Source organism: Pteropus vampyrus, unplaced genomic scaffold (genome assembly GCF_000151845.1).
Source record: "Pteropus vampyrus isolate Shadow unplaced genomic scaffold, Pvam_2.0 Scaffold92, whole genome shotgun sequence".
NCBI lineage: Eukaryota > Metazoa > Chordata > Mammalia > Chiroptera > Pteropodidae > Pteropus > Pteropus vampyrus.
The window spans coordinates 4700861-4715609 of record NW_011888873.1 but is presented as its reverse complement, the minus strand read 5'-3'; positions in this window follow the sequence as shown (position 1 = coordinate 4715609).

Genomic DNA, 14749 nt, shown 5'->3' with positions numbered 1-14749 from the left:
TGTAGTTTAGTTGTAATTTTGATATAGTCATGAGAGGAGGCAAGCACAGATTTACCCACTGCACCATCTTACCTGGTGCCATTTTTTAATTCTTTTTTTTTTTTTTTTGATGATAGCCATTTTGACAGGTGGTATCTTATTGTGGTTTTAATTTTTATTTCCTTGATGATTACCTTAAGTACCTCTTTAAAGACACTATCACCAAATAGAGTCACATTCTAAGATACCTGGGATTTGGACTTTAACATATAGATTTGGGGAGGATACTATTCATCCTATAACACATGTAAACCATGAGGGAGTCTCTGCACACATAAGATAGTATTGAGGATATTATTATTAATAGAAAGAATCAGATTCTCCTGTCTTTGTCTATATTTACTGATCATCTGCTTTCTATGTCCCTGGTTCTTTGTTGTCATTTATTCCACATAGATGGCCCAAGAAGAAGCTAATTCTTGCCAAGTCCAAGTCAAGAACCTTCTCACTTGCTGCCTGGGGTAAGGAAAGGGATCATCAGCAGTGAGAGGCTGAGCATTCCCACTCTCACCCATGCAGCACAGGTTCCCTACCTGGAATCAGAGTTCATATACCAGGAGCCTCCAAGACATTCCCACCGCATGGGTTCTTACCCCTTTCCAATCTATTTCCTACACTGCAGCCATAAGATTATTTTCAAAATATCTCATTTAAATTTTCGAATTACAGAAATCCCAGGGTTGACATTCTAGTTTTTCCCAGAATATTCTTCAATATGTTATTCCTTCTGAGAAAATTTTGTATAATATTTCCAAATACTTCCAACTTTTATCTATCGATATTATCCTTTGTGGATTTAAGTAGACAGACAATAGGCTGGGAAGATTGAATGTATTTCTTCTTAATTTTTAGAGAAACTATGATAAGATATGAGGTTTTCAGTGAATCTTTCTAAATACACCAAATTGGTCACTTTGAATTTTGATACATAAATTATGTTCAGATCTTTGCAATAACCTTTAATTCGGCATCTTTTTCTAGAAACACAGATGGTCACAATAATAGTAGCTTTCAGATTTAAGAAATGTTTGAGGCTGAGGGGAATTCCTACACCAGATTTTCCAAGTTGCTTTTTCCTGTAGGTCACCACCATGAGGAAGAGCCTAGGTCTGTCAAATGGAAGAGTTTTCTTGTTTTCTATTCACCGTCCTGCCCACCTGGATTAAGCTAAAGTTGCTCACAAACATTCCCATGACCGAGGGCCTTTCCAGCATGATGAAGAAGTTGTCAGTATAAATACCCATAAGCTTAGAGGGAGAACACAGGGGTGGCTGCTCCCTTTTTATAGGCTCACCACACAGCGAGTATTCTTCCACTCACTGTCACCAAACCCATCTGTAGAGGACCAAGTACACACACACACACACACACACATACAAACTTCACACAAACATTAGAGAGGAGAGAGTTTCTGTGTAAAGTATTACTTCTTTCACAGAGGGCTCTCAAAAATAAATAATGTTTTGAAAATAAGACAACCCTTAGCAATAGCTAAAATAGGAGTATGAGGGCCCCCAGCTCCTGACTCTGGTTAAAATTCTCAGATTATTTTCCCTAGGGGAGAGAAGGAGTAAACGTGGAAATTCAGGACTCCCTGGAAGGAGAGAATCTTAGGATAATAAAAGAGGGAAGAAGGCGGAGAGAGAAAGAGGGAGAGAAAGAGTGCGGCACACTTTGCTTTTATCATTTGTCCCGTGCCGTGCCAGAATAAAGAATAAATCTGGCTCAGAATTCATCTAGGCAGGAAATAATCCACACTTGATACCTCCTCTTAATAAACTGTAGATTCTCACTGAATCTGGCGGTCCCTGCACTTTCAGAATTTCTCAGAGTCAAGGAATGAAGAGGCTTTGCCATATTATCCGTCAGAGGACAGAAAGTGTATTTAGTTACATAAAACAGGAAGAACTATCCAAGTAGCCAAGTTGCCTTATATTACTGTTTTGCTTGAAAATCCAGAGCATACAACCAGGGACATACTAAACTTTCTGCCCATGCTTTTCAGCTCAAGGCCAATAGGAGAAATAGTATACATGTCAGAGAAAGGAAAGTGTAGCCCCAGAAAAATAAGAGAGGAATTAGGAGCGACCAGAAAGAAAAGCCTCAGTTGGTTCTTCAAATACCTTACTTTTCCTACTATCTTGTATTTAGCAGTCTTTTATAAGAAACATGATAGCAGACCAGACTTGTTCTTTCTCAAATTCTCAAAATACTACTGAATTTATTAAAAAATTAAGAAAACAAATAATCGGTTCCTTAGTAGGGTCCATGAAAAAATATTCCACCTATTTTATCTGTTGTGAACTTCTTCCATAGGGTTTGCCACTCGCAAATCATGCTCTGTCTTAAATTTACTTTTATCAAGCAATTAATTCTCAATGAGCACAAGCTCATATTGCAAGCACATATGTTTGCTTTTGAAATAAAGTTGTTAATGACTAAATGTATTCATTGTGCCTGGTTTCACAAGCTCATGATGGCAGGCACCATAATGTTTTCAAGTACTGGTGACTGTTTCTCTTTGCACAGGGCACTGGCCTGTCTCTCATATTCACAGCTGTTGTACATGCTTTGCATTTAGAAAAAAGAAAAGGGAGCGGAGAGGGGGAAAAAATCGTTTGTGATTTGTTTTTGAACGAGAGCTAGCTCATAGTCTCCTACTCTGTCTCTGGAATGAATTCCGGTGGCCCGATATTGATGCACTTCAATAAAATGAGCTAGAGTTCATGCAGGCACAGGTGAACTGGGTTAATCAAGATGGCATTGGTGTGACTTCCAATCACAAAAAGAGTACCCCATGGTCAGAGGAGTGAAACAACTCCTTTGCTGTCAGTGGTGAGAAGGGAACTGAGAGGAGCGGCCCAGGGTCACTGAACTGGACTGCACAGGGATTCTTTCTCCCCCGACTGGTATCCACAGCCTTCAGATTCTGAAAAGAGAAACTGGCAGCTTTTTGTGCAGTCATAGATCTTAAAGTAAGAAATATTTTGTTAATTCACCTTTGAGGAAAGTTATATGTCCTCAACGATAACTATTCATACTAACGATATGATTTCTCAAGAGACATGAACAATGTTATGACTTATTTAGCATTGACTACTATATAAATAGACCTACACACACACACACGCGCACGCACACACACTTGATGGATATTCAAGAAATAGCAGTGGTTAGTTACCCCTGGGCCGTGGGATTTAAGAGGTGGGAGATTTTTACTTTTTGTTTTATACCCTTCTGTGGTGTTATTTTTTAACTTTGTGCAGGTATTACTTTTGTAATAAATGGAAAACAGTACTAGCCATGAGATCTCTCTTCTCATATCCATATATTTTTAAATGATCCATGTTATCATAGTTGTATTATATCAGAATATTCCAGGCAGAGTTCTCCAGGCCTTATTATAAAGTATGGTGTCAAGGGAGTTGACTATGACCTGCGTGTGCCAAGTGAAATTTTTGCTGATTGCTTTTCAACATCATCTCTGCTAGACAGTAAAATATAGATAGAGTGACCACACTTTTCAGTTTATACTTCCCATCCTGGGACATTCATGCTCAAAAGTGTCCTGAGATCTGGATAATAAATTTTATGTTCACTCTAGTTATAGGTAGCCTTGTGGCTGTTCATTGGGCATTTAATTTGCTCTCGAAAATAATACTTTAGATTAAAAATGAGCACCTACTAGTTACTGTGATAGGTATTTTATATACATAATTTAATCTCAAATGGCTTTTTGAGGTAAATGAAATGATACTAATGAAGAAATTAAGGTTTGGTAATTTGCCCATTATTTTGTTTTATACACATTTACTATTTTACCTACCAATTTCAGAAATTCAGTCATACCCTATCATTGACTCTGTCTGTCCTTGCAAAATATTCTGACACACACAAATTCCTAATGTCATGTAATTCTTTCCATTTACTCCATTACTCATAGTCTCTTTTAATAATATCTTATTACCAATAATATAGATTTAATACAGATTTCAGAAACAGATTTTGTTCTTATTTTCAACTCAAAACCATTCCCTTTAGGAAGCTTTTGCTGTCCCCTGGGCCTAGACCATTTGCCCTCATTACATACTTTCATAGCCCCTTTCAAGCAGTTATAAGTTTATAAAGATTTATCTGATTAAGTTCTATATCCCCAATATTCTAAGCTCCTTGTAGGCAGGAAGCACATTTTTTTGCCTTTCAATATTTCTCCAGAACCAAGCACATTGCAATTGCACTGACATTTTAATACACATTCAATAAATACTTGTTGAAAGAATTATTGGCGATATTTTACTAGAAAAGCCAGAGAGAGGTTCTAGCACCTAACATATAAACTGAAGGATCCTGCAAAAATAAGGAAGGGAGGGGGAGTGGGAATAGTGACTCTTTTTCTTCAGAGGCTCAAACCCTGCGATAATAAAACCAGAATGCTTCAGGTTTTCTGAAGAGGTATAAACTCCTGCTTCAGATATAACTTCATGTATAACTTCTGAAGAAGTCTATATTATATTGCTACATTTTTGTCTTCCAACCTTGCTGTCAAGATTGGCCTTTACTAAGCTCCTTTTTCATTTCTTAGTCCCAATACCAATGCTCAGTCCTTATGGCAGTGCTTTTGTCATATCATAATTATTTTAATATTTTTATCACTGTGTGGTTTAGAAATGAAAATTTGAATATGCCACACCAAAGCTACTTAGGGAGAGCAGTTATTTATATCAAAGAGTGGGGCAGGGGTAGGAATGACTGAGTGATTATGGAGTGGTGAAATACCTCCTAGCCTCAACTAACCCTTTTTAATGTCAACAGTAGTGTTATTTTAAGTATTATTATTATTTCCATTTTACAGCTGTATGAATCATCTTGCATTGAAATGAAGGGAATGACATAAACTAAATACCATCAGTGTTTAGAATTTTCTTCTCCTTTAAAATATCCGACTACTTAAACAAATATTTTAAGTTAATGCAGAAAAAATTTCTGTTTCAGTCCTGACTCTAAACGAGGGAAATCTATTTGAGTCCTGCCCCAGGCGTATTCAAATACTTCTTTCTGTAATAAAATTAGTCACATAGTGTTAAAATGAAATTCTTTCAGAAATTACAATTTCTAAAATTTTTATATGTTTTTAAAATTTATTGAAATTTAAAAATAATTTTAAAGTTACAATTACAGGTCACTTTTTCATTAGTAATGACAGCAGTATGCACAAACATATATGACTAATATATTTTTTTTCTTTGAATTAGCTGGCTTTATATTTAGCAGCACAGAGGAAGGACATAAAACTTAGGTTGCTTTTCACATTGTTATTAGATTTAATTAATCTATAAGGATGCTTTAAAGCAAAGGAGCATGAATTCTCATATAAATTAAGAGAGTGATATAAAACAAATTCAGTGACTAAAAATTCCTCCTCCTTTCAATTATCCAATTATTTACCCAAACAAGGATCTCCATTATATATGATTTGATTACTAACTACCTTTTGCATAGGAAAAGTGCAGAACTTTTTAAAAAATATATACATATTTTATTTTTTAAAAAATATTGATTTAGAAGACAAAGTATCTTGTATTTGATTCATGGATGAAATAAATTTTTAAAATTGAACCATTATTATTGACAGTTTTTGACAATAAGAGACTACATTAAGTATGCAGAGAAAATAAATGCAGTCTCTGAATGTAATTCTAGTTTGCATTATCTCTTATTGTTGTTTTTATTTGTAAATCACAGCCTGAAGCTTTTGACGTTGTTTGTATATTCATCTATCAGGAAAAATATTTAGGAGAAAGGAATCACAAAGACCAGTAAGAAAATTCATTGAACTACTGGGAGTTGAAGGTTAATTTAAATGTAGGGAGAAAACTCTATTTTAAAAGTGATGATACACTAAAAAATGAGACTATGTAGCATCGTACTCTCCCTCCAGCAAGGCAAAAGGGCACCCGGTCCTGTGTTTTCATTTCTTTTCTTTTTAAAATTTTTATTTAAACTGGACAAAATAATGTAGCGCAGAACAAAAGTCATTATCCCTGGAAAACTAATAGCAAGTGGGCCCATTACAATCTAATGCCTAGGATTCTTTTAATCAAGTATTTATTGTCAACAGGACCGTGTGTTTGCCTGCTATAAACAACTCTTAGCCCATTATGAACCTTTATTTCACTTCTTTTACATAGCCTGCTTTTTCCATGTACTTTTTTTCCCTACTAGTTTGTACAAGAGGAAACCTGGCTTAGTTTTGTTTTTTGCTTGTCTGTTTTTGTTTTTGTTTTTTGATGAGGTTCTGTCTTTGTTCCAGTTTTACCACTGCATTGGCAGAAGCCCGGAGAGGCTAAGTGACTAGCTTCATGTCTCCCAGGGAGTCGGGGGGCTTAGCCAAAATTAGAATTCAGGAAAATGTTGGCTTCCAGCTTTTGCCTTAATCATTAGGGCTCCCATGTAGAACTTATCAAATGAAACTGAAAAGCAGTCTTTCCTTTGCTTTGAACTGTGCGGGGCAGAGTGTAGGGAAGACTTGCACTCACTCCCCTGTCAAAGTTTAAAGTTGACATATCATCCATGAAGATGAATGCATTTTTAAAAGATTTCTCTAATCGACAAATACCTATGGTAAGTGCCCAATCACAAAACACTGTAGAAGATCCTTTAACATTAAAAAGGATACATTCAGAGACTGAGGAAGTCCCCAGATTCCTTCTAATAATGATTATGGCAATGTTCTCATCTGTGATAAAGAACTAATAATATCTACTTCACATAATGGTTGTGAGGACTAAACTAGACAATAAATCAAAGGAGAACAAGAGAGATACAGTATGGTGCAAATGTTAGGCAATACACTAATGTAAATCAGGAAAATGGGGATCACCCTGGAATTGTCTCTGTTCAAATTCAAGGCCAAGTCTGGAGTTTCCTTAATAAACAAACAAAAAGAAACAAAAATATTATTTTTTTAAAAGATATTTCTTAGGCATCTTAACAAGATGATATGTTAGACTGTTATTGCTCTGTCACACATTAATGAACTCAATCTGTACACCTCTCTTATTCTCATGTGCATTTACTAAGATAAATGGAAACTAGCTCCCTCCTGCTCTCTGGCGATATAGGTTATTTTTTTCTGTCCTACCTCCATCCTGCCCACCCAGCAAACCACACCTTTACACTTAATAAAAGATTTCTAGATCAATATAATTAACATCAAATTCTCTCTTTTTTTTTTCTCTAAAGTCTCTCTATACTCCTATGCCCTCTCCTGTTCCCATAGCTGAGAGAAAATAACCCCCTACCAGTTTACCAAATTCAACCATCATGATTAAGTTCTAGGCACTGTGCTCAGTGATGGGCACCTTCTCTTTATCTTTGTCTTATTATAAGTATTTAAAACTTTGTGTTCGAGGGAAAGTTGGGAGGAATCACTTTTGAGTCTTCTGCAGTGACTTAGAATGACTGGGCTAACTGGCTGTTCTGGGCAGTTTTGAGACACAAGGAAGAACTGGATATGTCGATTATGAGGGGAGGAAAAAAACACTTTGGGATAGGGGTTCCGGGAAAGTTAGTAATGGTATAACTGGGTGATAGGAAAGCAGAGAGCTTCTAGGGGAGCCATATGGTTTTTAGATGAGAAGCTAAGTTGCCTTATGGCCTCTCATTTGCAGGCAGCAGGAAAGGGGGAGCTGTCTTTCGTTACTTTCCTTAAAAAAATGAACTGGGTTGTAATGTGAACTCAACCCTCAAAAAGGCAATCCCTTTCCTCAGAGCAATCATATGTAAAGTTCACATACCCCAAGACGGTATGCTCCTTAAGCTGTATATCCTAACATTTAACCATCTCTAAATCCTTTTGAAATGGTCCCTGATACCTACAAAGAGCTTAAGAATAAAAATTTCTACTTGAACATAGCTACTTAGGAGACACCCCTGGCTGGAGGAAAGATGACAACAGAGAGCAGGGGTAAAAAATGGTCTTTGTTCAGAATGTTGTCATTTTTATCTCAAGTCCTATGCTGAGAAAGTCACCACAGGTACTAGGAAGAGTAGAGATACCAGCTAGTACCTAAAGCCTTCAGGAACGAAATCCCTAGATCCTTAACTAAAACTGTGATGATGAAGTTGCTTTGAGAAATACTATGGTATAATTAATAAAGATGTGGTAGTTTGCTGAATTTTGTGTTAATAATAGAAAAGAAAGGAAGAAAACTAAATTTAGAAGAAAAAGTAGACCCTAGAACTACAAATTCAAGGAAATTGCATTTTTAAGAAGTGAAATGAGTCTACTTTGATTAGTTTAATTTCCAAATGTCTGTAAGATATTCAGTAGACAATATCCTGTGGAAGGTAAGAATTATAGACTAATAAAGAGGGTGAGAGGTCAGGGATGGAGATGTCAACCCCATATAGAGTATAATTGAACCATGTGTCTCATTGAAAAATTGTTTAGGTCTCTAGTTCTAGCAGCTGTGAGAGTTAAAATTATCCTCCCTATTCCACTCAGTGTATTTCATTATTTAGACATCATATATTAGACATAAGGAAGAACGTCTTGAGTGTAAGAGTGATTAAATACTGAAACAGACTACCAAAGGAGCTTGTGAAATTATCGACTCTAGAACTTTTTAAAAATAGAGGCAACCATCTGTCTTCTGTAATTTTGGTGGTAATCTGTCTTTGAAAAGGAGACTGGACAAAGTAAACTTGATAGGGAAATATTAGGTAAATAATTTTCTGGACATTTTCCTGATTTTGTGGCCTCATATAAACATGTACTTTGTTTTTATTTTGAACTGTTCTGACATGACTCTAAAACATTTTTACGACTTTGATTTATAAACTACTTTAGAGTTAGTTCTAGCAGAAATTCTTATATCCCTTATGTTTTGTGTTTAATATTATTGCTCAATATCTGAATATTTTTAGAGAACACTGTATGCTATGTACATTATACAGACTTTATGGAAGTGAGTGAGCTTTTAAAACAATTGTGATAATCAAAGTATGTAGGATAAGAGCCTGAACTGGGAATATGAAAGTAAAAATTAAAAGAAAAGAATGGATAGAGTTTTATAAAGAAAGAAGTATTTAATAATATTTGATTCCAACCTTGAAGTATAACGGAGACTATTTTGATTCGTATACTCAAGTTCTTTCATTTAACCCTCTTCCCTCTGGGGCTGTCGATCAAGAAACCATGTACATAAAAACAGTACCAAATGGAATGGGACAGAAGTATCGATTCATGAATAGCTCAAGGGCTTGGTACCCCCTCCTCCAAACAGGGCTCCCTAGAAAAAGCATCAGTGAAAAATATAGCTCCAGCCTATGAGCTGAAGCAGAACCTTCTGCTTCCTTCTTCCTCCCCATAATCTACAGCTCTCAGCTCTCCCGGTGGAAAAGAACATCCTCCTGTCAGACTTAACCACTCAGCCACAGGTGGTGGTTTGGGAACAGAAAGTACTTGTCAGATCTGTGCCGGTGGCCAGACTCTCCCTGCCTCAGGGAGCTTCTCTCAGGGGATTAAAACAGCGTCACCAGGGTGCTCTGCGTGCGGACACTATCCTGTAACACACAGTGACCCCTCTCACCAGTAAAATGTGATCTAATAAATGTCCTGGTCTCTGACCCACCAGGTTGAGGCTTTTTTCTCCTTTGGGAAGAGCCAGTAAAAATGGGGAGGAACCAGCAAAAATGAGAAAGAAAACAGAGTTTCCCATCCCAACAGAAAAAAAAAAAAAAAAAAAAAACAAAAAAACAAAAAAACAGAATAGTCTAGGACAGAGATTCTTAAACAGGGAATCTACAGAAGGATTTCAGATTTTGAACTAGATTTTCAAGGAAGTATTTTCGTTTTTTTCTTTCTAATACCTTGAAGATTAGTTATGTGGGGGGAAACCACAAAAGAGCATCAACAATATAAATTAATCTTGTTCAAAATTTCGTTATTAAGAAGTTACTTTACTTCAAACAAGGATAGGGATGCACATGATACACACTGTGGTCACTATGCTATGCCGTCTAAAATATTTTGATAGAAATACTCTATTCCTGTTATTATCGACATTTCTCTTTAGTTTACATTCAGCCTGTATTATACAGGGCAATGTCAAGGAAAAGCAAATAAAATGAATGTCATGCACCATTAGTTAATCTGCAGTGACAAAAAGATTGGAACACCGAAGCTCCAATGTATTTTACACAACAAGGTTTTTGCTAATCAAAACATCAAAACATAAAACCAAAGGCTGAAACTATAATCATTCTATATATTAGACTGTCCAAAATTAAAAAGAATCATCATACAAAGTGTTGGTGAGAATGTGTAATAACTGAATCTCTCATATATGGCTGATGAGAATATAAAACAGTGTGTGCACTTTGTAAAACAATTTAGCAGTTTAATGAAAACTGAAAAATATACTTCTGCTGTGACTCAGCCATTCTATGCCTAGGAATTCACCCCCGAAAAATGAAAGCAGGTATCCATACAAAGACTTACACACCAAAGTTCACAGCAGTTCTATTAGTAATAGCCAAAAACTAGAAACAACCAAAATGTCCATCAATAAATGAATGGATAAACATATTGCAGTATACATACAGACTATGGAAAACTCAGCAGTAAAAAGAAACAACCTATCGATACGTACAACAATATGGATGAATCTCAAAATAACTTTTGGAGTGGACAAAAAGCCATAAAAGAGTATGTAGTGTATGATTCCTTTTATATTAAAGGAAGAAGTATGAAAGGGCATAAAGACAATTTTAGGGGAGGTAGATGTAGTCACTATCTTGTGGCGATGGTTATGTGAGTGTACACATATGCCAAAACTTACCAGGTTGCACATTTTCAATATGTGCAGTTTATTGTATGTCAATTATACTTCAGTAAAGCTGTTCACACGCGCGCGCACACACACACACACACACACACACACACACGCACGCACGCACGCACAGCTAATAAAGTTCAAGAAGAATCTCATATTTCCCCATTCTCAAATACAACAGACCATGGGACTCACTCAATATTCCTTCCTTCCTTCCTTCCTTCCTTCCTTCCTTCCTTCCTTCCTTCCTTCCTTCCTTCCTTCCTTCCTTCCTTCCTTCCTTCCTCCCTTCCTTTATTCCTCCCTCCTTTCCTCCCTCCCTCCCTCCTTTCTCTCTCTCTCTCTCTCTCTCTCTCTCTCTCTCGGAGACTAAGTTTAAAGATGCTGGAACTTACTCAAAATTTAATTTGCCTGATCACAAAAGCCTAATCTTGAAATACGATACAAGGTTGTATTCCAGAGGACAAAATTTGAAGCCCATGAGTAAACAACAGGCAGAAGTTTTGTCTGTTTTCAGAGAAAAAGAAGCCCTTCTCAGAACAGTGAGAGGAAAGAGTTTATTTCTGAGTTGGGTATTGGACTGATATTTTCACCTATAAGAATGAAGTAAAACTTTTTATTCAAGTCTCTAAAGTTACTATTTTATATACCGCCGAAAATCCACTTTCTTTTGTCCCAGCAGCCTCTCTGGAAAGAGAGATCGAAAGTGGAGGAGAATGTACATTTTCAATGGGGAGCAAAACATTTCTGGAGGCTGGCATCAAGAGTAACCTAGCCTTGCCATTTCTTAACAGGCAGAAATCTGCAGAACTTTTCTGAAGGTTACTTCTGCTTCGGAAAGCTTTAAAATTGAAATGCAGAATGTCCTCTTTCTGTTATACAGATGGTCTCAATAATTTAGCCTGACCAAAATGTCTTCTTTGACTTGCATGTAAATGAACTGAGAGCATAGGGATTCTCAGTGCTTCTTGACAAATCTGCCCCTCAGATGACAGCTGGCCCATGAGAGTTCTCATTCTATGTGCCTCTGGGTTCCTTTGTGAGGGCAGGTTTCCTGCACTTTTTCTAGAAAGCCCAAATCCTCAATCGGTTGGCTTTCAAAGATTGTTTTATGCATTTCCACTTATGCCACAATCACTTCTTATACAAACCAAACGATAAGCCTCTTCATTAAAAGTTGTTTGGTGCAGAATTAAAGCTTATTTTGTTTCAGTTGCACAGTTCGAGCCATTCTTATTTTACGATTAGTAAGTGATCATGATGAAAATCGAGAGTGAATGTGACCTGATGCTTCATAGGATTTTATAATGAAGCTGTGTTGTGGAAATGAGCAGGGAGAGAAAGAAAAAGAGCGCTGTCGAAAATACTTGTGTATGTATTCACGCGAGTTTTTAAGAGGTCTAAAGGATTCATTCATCAGCTTTTCAAAGAGTTACTCAATCCAAAATAATTTAAGAACCATAGGTCTAAAAGCAGCATTGCTTTATTAGGAAAAATTGATGAATGCAATTGCAGATAAATTGCACTTATAGTGATGACCACATCTTAAAATGGGAACATGCAATACTACACATCACTTTATAAAAAAATGTTTTCAACATTAACATCAAATTTTTTTAAGGAATATAATATTTGATATAGTCTAAAAAGTATTGAAAAACAGTAAAAAACTCCAACAACCGAGAACTCTGTTGCCGCTGTATATTCTAATGTTTTATTGGTAATTATACAGATGGGAAGGGAATCATAACTTTTCTTAATCCAGCTTTGCCAGTAGGCCATTGAGAAATCACATGTAAACAGGGAGAGGAATTAGTACAGGGGATAAATTCTGGCAGTATATACTGATGTGATAATTGAAGCCATGAAAAATATTATTAACAGTAACTAATAATTTATTTCCAGTTTCCTTATTGGTGTTAGATTAAATCCTTAAATACTGAATAAGAGTTAATTATGATATAGCCATCTTGTAGTAATCCGGACACAATAGTCATTAAAATAAATATAAGGGTTACAGGTAAACTCTGTGGGAAGTTTTTGTTTTTCAATAATGAAATTGGTGGTAGCTGCTTCAATACCTCCATTTACCAGTGAATGCAGAAGTGATAATCAACCTAATAAGGTAGCTATTTCCAGGTATAAGAAGAACCCTTTTGATTAATTCATTCCAAACTGAGAAATCATGCAACCAAAATAGAAAAACATTGTTCTTTTCACAAACTGTGACTAGTGTAATGAATAAGATAAAGTGTAAATTATCTACAGGATTCAACCATTTAAATTTTTCATAGTTACTCAGCTGAAATTTTCTAATTAACTTTTTTTTTTAAATCTGCAATTTGTATTTAGGAATTAGCTAACACTATTTTTAAGTTATGCTGAAATGTTTAAGAAATAAACTGCTTTCCTCAAATCGATGATCAGTTCTTGAATTTCATGTTATTTCTTAACCTTTCATCAATATTAGTCCACCCTTTTCTTCTTATGTTTTCTTCTAGGTGTTTTGTACAAAACACCCTCCTAGTTTCCCTTCTACTTCGGTCATTCCTTCCCACAGCCCTTTCCTGGATCATCTCTGTCTCCCAAACCTCTCAGTGCTGGGGACACCCTGGACTCTCTACTTGGTCATTTTTCCTTCACCATCTACATCTGTATCTATGCAGCCTCACCCAGTCCATGGCTTTAAATGCTATCAATATGTCGAAGATTTTTGAATGTTTCTTTTAGTGCCGATCTTTCTCCAAAACTAGGCCCACATATGCAATTGCCTTCTAGATATTTCTATTTAGATAACCATCAGGCATCCAAAACTTTACATGGCCAGAGTTATTGCCCTCACCAGCCCACCAAAAGAAAGTAATAAGTTAAAAATATGCCTTTCCTAAAGTTTTTCTCACCACAAAAACTGGTCACACCACCCTCTCAGTTGCTTTAGTCAAAACGTTATATTTCAAACTTGATCCCTCTCTTCCTTTCATCACATAATTCAGCAGAAAGGCCCATTTCTCTGTGTTCATATTATATGTACTTCATCTCCTCTTGATGTCTAATCCACCATAATTTCTCTTGTGATCTACCGAAAAGTCTCTTTGACCAGGTACAGGCTCACTCCATCTACCTCTTTATTCTGTATGATTTTCTACTAAAAATAGAATTAAATCTAATTCCTCACTGTTGTCTAAAGCTTTACTATTCAAAATGTCTGAGAGGACCAGCAACATGGGTTTCACCTGGAAGCTCATTAGAAATGCAGAATCTCAGGCATGGTGAACAAAAAAAATTGTGTTTTAATAAGACCCCCCAAGTGATTCATGTGTATATTAAAGTTTGAAAAGCACTAATTGAAAATGTCTTATAAGATATGTATCCTGACTTCCTCTTCAAATTTATTCTCAAATCTTTTTTTCTTTTCTCACTATACTCAGCTCCAATAACCTTCTATCTTTTAGCTTAACACAGTAGATAACATTCTATATTGAAAAATTGTTCCTTGCACATCCATATATATATAATGCCAATACTTAAAATGGGAAGGTTTTACCTAAAAATCCCAGTTTCTGGCCTCTATAAAAATCTTGAGTGTCTGGCAACACTAGTTCTGCATTTCCTCCGAGACATAAAGAAGAGTTAAGTAGCTGCTTACATATCCCTACCACTCACGCCATGGATTCAGCCAATATTTAACTTGACTTTCACTCATTTAATGAGACCTGCCTATTAATTCCATGACCCTTGATCTCAATCAGCAAGTAACCTTTTCATTTGAAGCTAATTAAAACAAAAAAATAAAAATAAAAATAAAAATAAAAAATAAAACATGACCACATACATATAATATATGTATAGTTATAGTAACGATGATCTTTGAA